The 7,663-nt window shown below is 43.5% G+C and overlaps 1 long non-coding RNA gene across 1 annotated transcript; it reads right to left on the minus strand.

Annotated features, from left to right (window-relative positions):
• Window positions 1–6,008: 6,008 nt before the first annotated feature.
• LOC117043209 lies at window positions 6,009–7,663 on the minus strand. The gene is made up of 2 exons (XR_004426162.1): window positions 7,524–7,663; window positions 6,009–6,167 (listed from the first exon to the last, which is right to left on the minus strand). It is a non-coding gene; the product is annotated as an uncharacterized LOC117043209 (long non-coding RNA).

The following is a 7,663-nucleotide window of genomic DNA, read 5'->3' on the forward strand; positions in this document are numbered from 1 at the left end:
AACGCCCAATGCCTGAGCCAAGGTCTCCCTACATCTGAATCTTAATAAAGTTGTGGCCAATTTTAATCCCATAGAACGTTGTCCTGTGTCATTATTCTGCTCAGGGGCTGCATGGGGTTTGGGGGACTCCGCCTGTCCATGCAAATACTCTGCAGAGCAATGCCAAGACCAAAAAGGGACTACCCAGGGATTGGTATCATGTTTCAGGATGGCCTTGCCTTTTTTGTAGTTCCCAGTGTAAAACCTTACATTTATATCCCAGTATCCATAAAGAGGGGAAATTTATCTCCCCACATGCAATGGGATCATTTAAAACTATGTCTTTGTACAGCTGGACTGGTAAATCAAAGCACATCTAATCTGTCATTTGATTTATGTTATATTAAGTTCTAAGCTGGTTTATGCTGTTTTATATATACCATTCATCCTCAACCAAATTTAAAATGCCAAACATAAAAAAAAAAATCTAGGGTTTGTTCATGGGAAATAAAATTATCTGGCATTAACAAAATAGAACTAACTAACTTTGATGGTTGCTCAGTTTTCAAAACCAACATCACTTTAAATAGAGGGGAATGCAAAGATTAGACATTCCATGTCATGCATATTATATTTGCTTAAGATGTTGTTATTCTTGTTTAAATTTGAACATATTGGGGATTTTTAATGATCTTGCAACAATTCCTTTTAAGAAGAATCTGAAGGACTGGGTTTCCTTTTGCAGAGAAAATTCTCCCTATTAATTATTTACACGGTGGCTCCAATCAATGTGGTACCTGTCATCCTCACCAGTCGAAATGAAAGTTCACTGTGTAAAGGTGCCAAGGGAGAATGGCAGCCTCCCACTGCGATTTTATAGACAGAACTAAGTCAGCACACATTACGTGTCAGAGCCAACATCAGAAAGAATCAGATCCTTTGATCTCAGACCTCCACAGGAAGCTTAGATCTCAGACAAATTAGATAAAAAATGAATTTATAGCAGATATGTATCCTAAGGCATACAGCTGAACACTGTATTTTGAAAGAGTATGGCAAATATCAAAACATATAAACTGTAGCATTTCCTCTCTTGCTCCTTCTGCTTTTCTGTGATAAATATTAATTAAAATAAGATGAAACTCAAAACTAACCTCTTTCTGCTTCTTACATAAGCAACAAGTTTAGGACCGGGGAACCCCTCGCAGACCCTTATTTGCATTCTAGTGGGGGAAGAACGGAGGTCTGCACTTTGGGGCAGCCAAAATCTCTTCAGCCCCAAGCACAACAGATGCCCCACCACAGTGGCCACGAGGGATGGGGCCAGCTTCAATCCAGCTCACTCTCCTGGCTGACCCCACCCTCCCAACTCAGAGCCTCCCTCCTACTCCCCTTTAGACGAGGGATAGGCAACCTAAGGCCCATAGGCCGGATGAGTTAAACAACAGAGCCTAGGGCTTGCTGATCAGAATGTCGGCGGTTCCAATCCCCGCAACGTGGTGAGCTCCCGTTGCTCGGTCCCAGCTCCTGCCCACCAAGCAGTTCAAAAGCACATCAAAGTGCAAGTAGATAAATAGGTACCGCTCCGGTGGGAAGGTAAATGGTGTTTCCGTGCACTGCTCTGGTTCGCCAGAAGCGGCTTAGACATGCTGGCCACATGACCCGGAAGCTGTACGCTGGCTCCCTCGGCCAGTAACACGAGATGAGCACCGCAACCCCAGAGTCGGACACAACTGGACCTAATGGTCAGGGGTCCCTTTACCTTTACCTTAGGCAACCTAAGGCCCGTGGGCCATCTGTGGCCCAATCGCCTTCTCAATCCAGCTTGCGGGCGGTCCAGAAATCAGCATGCTTTTACATGAGTAGAATGTGTCCTTTTATTTTAAACGCATCTCTGGGTTATTTGTGGGGTATAGGCGTTCGTTCATTTTTTCTCTTCAAAATATAGTCCAGCCCACCACATGGTCTGAGGGACGGTGGACCAGCCCATGGCTGAAAAAGGTTGCTGACCCCTGCTTTAGACCGTTCCACCCCAATTGGTTCCATGGGACTCACAGCAAACATGGTAAATGAGGGCAGATTTATTTTATTTTATTTAACATCCTTCATCTCAGGATCACAGGGCAGTTTACAGTTTAAAAGCAAAAAATACACATCATAATAGCAAACAAAACAATAAGCGCCCCCCCCCAGTTTAAAAGGCCATAAAAAGGTAAAGGGACCCCTGACCATTAGGTCCAGTCACAGACGACTCTGGGGTTGCGGCGCTCATCTCGGTTTATTGGCTGAGGGAGCTGGCGTACAGCTTCCGGGTCATGTGGCCAGCATGACTAAGCCGTTTCTGGAGAACCAGAGCAGCGCATGGAAATGCCGTTTACCTTCCCGCCGGAGCGGTAACTATTTATGTACTTGCACTTTTGATGTGATTTCAAACTGCTAGATTGGCAGGAGCTGGGATCGAGCAACGGGAGCTCACCCCGTGGCAGGGATTCGAACCGCCGACCTTCTGATCGGCAAGCCCTAAATTAGCCAAAGGCCTGGGAGAAGAGGAATGTTTTCACCTGGTGCCTAAAGACGTGTAATGAAGTGTCCAGGTGAGCCTCCCTGGGGAGAGCCTCCGCAGAAAAGGCCCATTCTCGTATTGCCACTCTCTGGACCTCTCATGGAGGAGGCACACAAGGAAGGGCGTCGGATGATGATCGCAGGATGTGTGCCAGTTCATAGGGGAGAATAGCTTAAAGGTAATCTGCATGCCCCCATCAAACAGTCAGAGATGGGTCAAGGAAATATTAGAGCATGCAAATTAGAATGCTCAGCCTGTATGTGGCAAGGAAATCTTGATACATCTGAGAAGGTGTGGAAATCGTGTCCTCCTCCCAGAGAGCCTGCGTTGCAGTGAGATCAACAATACTGACCTCACTGCTGTTGTGGGTGGGAGCGATTGGATAGCCACAACAACCCGATTGGTGGTCCCTCGGTTGCTGGGGTAATTCTGGCCAATGGGATCCTTTCATGCATTAACCGAGAGACCTATATCTACTGCTGCACGTTGCATTGAGCTTCCTCTTTTCACCTCGTGCATCGGACCACCTGCCCACCCTCCCTATATTTAGGGTCCATTATGACCTTGCTATGCCGTTGTGGGTCGTCTGCTGTTGGGACAGGGACCTGGTAGGAATATTCCCATTTGGCTGATGCCACTTGGGTTTCGCCTGCCACTTAGCAAATCGTCACAACTTTGTAAGGTTCGGCAGTTAGGCACTAGTTCAATGTGGAGGGGAGGGGAGGTTGTCACACCTGCCCCTTCAATGCTAGGGTATTCCGTTAAAGGAATCCAGGGGCTCGCCTTGCTTTTGTCTGATCCCCTTCCAGGGGTTAGGGCCACGCCAGAGCCCCTGGGAGCATTTGGGGTAAGCTTGAGTCTGAGCCTGGTCCAATGCTCCCCCGGGATGTTTACCCTTACTGACCTCTGCCGGAGTCCAGGCATCAGTGCTGCCCTGCCAAGGTCAGATGCAGCTAGTCGGGAACCAACACCTAAGCAAACCACTCACGATCTGTAATCAATAAAGTTGTGGCCAAAATTATGCCAATAACCTTAAACTAAATCCTGTGTCAATTGTGTCTTTATTTATTGGGGGTGGTCTTGGGATCTTAACACACAATGCGCTTTTGGTACTAAATTTGGGCTGACACCTCTTGGACCATACTTGGTTCGAGAGTCAACTAGGTATATGACTTATGTTCAAAATATATTGAGTGTGGGTTCTCCATGCCCTGCATCCTCTAATTTTCGCACATGTATACGGCAGTGGTAAGGTATGGTAAAGGAAGTCTAATTGAACTCTTACTATATATTACATAAATTAAACCTAAAGATTGACGAGTATATGTTTGCAATGAAATATTTAAACCTCTTCAAATCCATCTTCATTTATGTGGCTGATATGACAATGTGGCATGCTTGCATATATTGAAATGATGAGATTTCGTCCGGCTTAGTTTTAAAAAGTAGCCTTTTGCATATAATTTGTCCCTGATCAACTTTTGAGATTACGCACACCTTACCTATATATAAATAGATATACAACCCAAACAACCCCTGATGCAGCTATACTCATGAAAATTTGATCTAGTAAACTCAGCCTAACGACACATAAATTAATAAGCATACAATAAAAAAGAGAAATAAACCCCATCAAGTCAGCATTGGGAACTTTTAGTCATTGCAAACATTATTTTAAATATCGTTTAAAAATAATTTGATCCCATGAAAATGGATGAATCAATAATCTGCAAGTCAAACAATCCCACGTTTGATTGTAGCAGTCGGTTTAATGCAAGAAAAGCTCCTAAATACATTAGAAGTTCTGTCTTCCTCAGCAGCTATTTTACATCTCACAAGACTTCACTTTGTCATCTGCAGTATATATTATTTATAAGAGGTCATTCGTAGCTTATTCATTCATAAGATAAAAGTTTTCTGCTCACATGAAGCTTCAAAATAGTGGAACCTTTAGATTAAAAGTGAAAAGGCCTCCTGAACAAAGTGAAATCGAAGTCCAAATATTCAATATTCTAAAAGCATATTCTCAGCAAAGTCGCTAAGAATATAATACTGAGACAAACCATTTAGTCCAGCTTTGTCTATTCTGCCTGGTTTTTTGAGATCAAAGGGTCTTTCTCATGTGAGGCTGATATGAAGAGTCCACGGGTGGGGATGATGGCAGGTGTCAAGGCAAAACATTCAACTCAATCTTTACCACACCATGGAGGATTTATAACCCCTTTCCATGAAAGGGGTGTAAGGGATTGTTTCCTCTTTACATTGTCCATCAATATTTGCTCAATGCATATTTATGTCAGGGTTAGTCCCCATCCAGTCCCTATAGTAACATAACTGAGAAGTTATCCAAACAGATACTAGATCTGTTTAACCCACAGCGCCACCTGGGTCCCTCATTTGGACATAAGAAGTGCCTTAAAAAAAGGGTAAAGGACCCCTGACAGTTAAGTTCAGTCGCAAATGACTCTGGGGTTGCGGCGCTCATCTCGCTTTACTGGCCAAGGGAGCCAACATTTGTCCACAGACAGTTTTTCCGGGTCATGTGGCCAGCATAGCTGTCAACTTTCCCTTTTTTGCAGGAAATTCCCTTATTCCAGCACCGTTTCCCACTGCAAAAAAAGGAAAGGTTGACAGCTATGGCCGTTTCCCAATGCAAAAATAAAAGGAAGGTTGACAGCTATGGTGGCTAGCATGACTAAGCCCCTTCTGGCGAAACCAGAGCAGTGCACGGAAACTCCATTTACCTTCCCACCAGAGCAGTACCTATTTATCTACTTGCACTTTGACATCCTTTCGAAACTGCTAGGTGGGCAGAAGCAGGGACCGAGCAACAGGAGCTCACCCCATCGTGGGAATTCGAACCACTGACCTTCCGATCGGCAAGCCCTGGGCTCAGTGGTTTAGACCACAGTGCCCCGTTGCTCTAAATGCTTAAATTAAGATTTCTAGAATATTCTTACTGTTCATGGGAGTGGAAAATGTTTTTGATTGTATTTCCTTTCCTTTCCTCATATCTGCAAATAAAAACGTAGTATAAAAAGTAGCCCACCAGCCTGCATAAAATGCACCTATCAGCTGGTACCATCAGCTGGTAAAAATGCACCCACTGATGAAGGGGCTGCTACCCTGAGGCTCTCTGGATACTGGTGGGCTACACCATCTCTGAGCACTGGCTATGTGGGCTGGTGCTGATGGGAGCTGGAATCCCTACATCTGAAGGCTCCAAGACAGCCACTCCTGCATTGGAGTAATTAGAAAGTACAACACAAGGGTCTGTACACATAGCATGCTGATCTGCCCAATACTAATGCGAGAAATATTTTTACTCTATTAGAATTGGGGGAGCACAATCTGCTACAAGCAACTATTGTCAATCTCACTGTAAAACTTCTCTTTTTCTGTAAACCCCAACAGAACAAATGGGATATTTTCTGGGTACAAGCTTCACTTCAGTTTTGCAACTCACTGTTCCTTCTTGTTTTCTTGGACCAACAGATAACAACAGATCCCAAAACAAGCAGAGTGGCTGCAGATCCCAATGCAGCAGTGAAGATTATGGCTGATTTTTCTGTCACGGTAATGGGGTATATAGTAAAAGAATTGGATCTTACAGATAATATAGCACCTAAAAAAGGCAGAATAAAACAAACAACATAATGAGGAGCATGTGTTTAAAGGTTCAGAAATGTAGTTATTGCCACAAAGAAAGGACATTGTGTCTGGGATTGCTTGAGGCCTGAAAGAAAAAGACGAGGCACAGAAAACACTATCAATATCACAGATGGTATGAGGATCCCAGTTCTTATTATAAGAAGATGAGTGGTAAAGGTAAAAAGGTAAAGGACCCCTGGATGGTTAAGTCCAGTCAAAGGCGACTATGGGGTTGTGGCGCTCATCTCACTTTTCAGGCTGAGCGAGCCGGCGTTTGTCCACAGACAGATTTCTGGGTCATGTAGCCAGCAGGACTCAACTGCTTTTGGCACAATGGGACACCGTGACCGAAGCCAGAGCACACGGAAATGCTGTTTACTTTCCCATCATAGTGGTACCTATTTATCTACTTGCACTGGTGTGCTTTTGAACTCCGTTGTGGGGATTCGAACCACCAACTTTCCGATTGGCAAGCCCAAGATGCTTAGTGGTAAGAGCTCTGCTGGATCAGATCAAAGTTACATCTTCTTCTCCTCCATCCTGGTTTTTTAGGCTGCTTGAGCCAATGTTGCTGAGAAGTTTAAGCTATTAGAATTTGGAAGGGAGAGGAGTGTATTTCAGAAACTTTTAAAAAAATATATGATTTATTAGTGACCTTTGGATGAGCATATCTCAAACTAAGCTTATGTATGAACAATCCTTCTGGCTTCACATGTTAGCTCTTCCTTTGCTTGAGTCAGCAAACAAACCATGAAAAATCTTCCATTAATTATAGTTTCCCATTTCATACAAAGCAGGACAGTATAGGGCAAGCCAGGATACTGAACAATGGTTTGAAGTTGACTTCATATCCTAACTTGTTCTGAAGTCATTAGCCGTTTAGGGAGGCTTTTAATGTTTAATAGATTATTGCATTTTAATGTTCTGTTGGAAGCCGCCCAGAGTGGCTGGGGAAACCCAGCCAGATGGGCGGGGTATAAATAATAAATTATTATTATTATTATTATTATTATTATTATTATTATTATTATCATTACAGTTTTCTGGTTTGGATGAAATGGGAAACTATTGTTAATGGAACAATAACAATAGTTATTGTCCCCCAAAAGAAAGGAGAAGCAAAGTTCCTGCACATGCAGCCAAAAGATTTTCACATATTAGCTGATAAAACTGAGATATCTTATTTACTTTCTTATGTGTACATCCATCCTACCTTTCCTCTGTTACAGAACCCAATATCTCCTATGAAGGCACTGATCTCACCCAGCACCTACTTAGCTTTAGCATTAGGCAGCCCTCCTTAGACCCTTCACTGGATAAAGAATCTTACCTGGAGGAGAAGTCACTTTGAAAAAGAAGTAACAACCTGAGCAGGAACCAGAGACCACCAGGTTTTGAAAGGTAGCCTTTCCATCTTGGACCTTTATCCGTGTGTCACCTGAAGAAAAATACACATCTATGCTAGATTAT

This window comes from Lacerta agilis, chromosome 3, assembly GCF_009819535.1.
Source record: "Lacerta agilis isolate rLacAgi1 chromosome 3, rLacAgi1.pri, whole genome shotgun sequence".
Lineage (NCBI taxonomy): Eukaryota > Metazoa > Chordata > Lepidosauria > Squamata > Lacertidae > Lacerta > Lacerta agilis.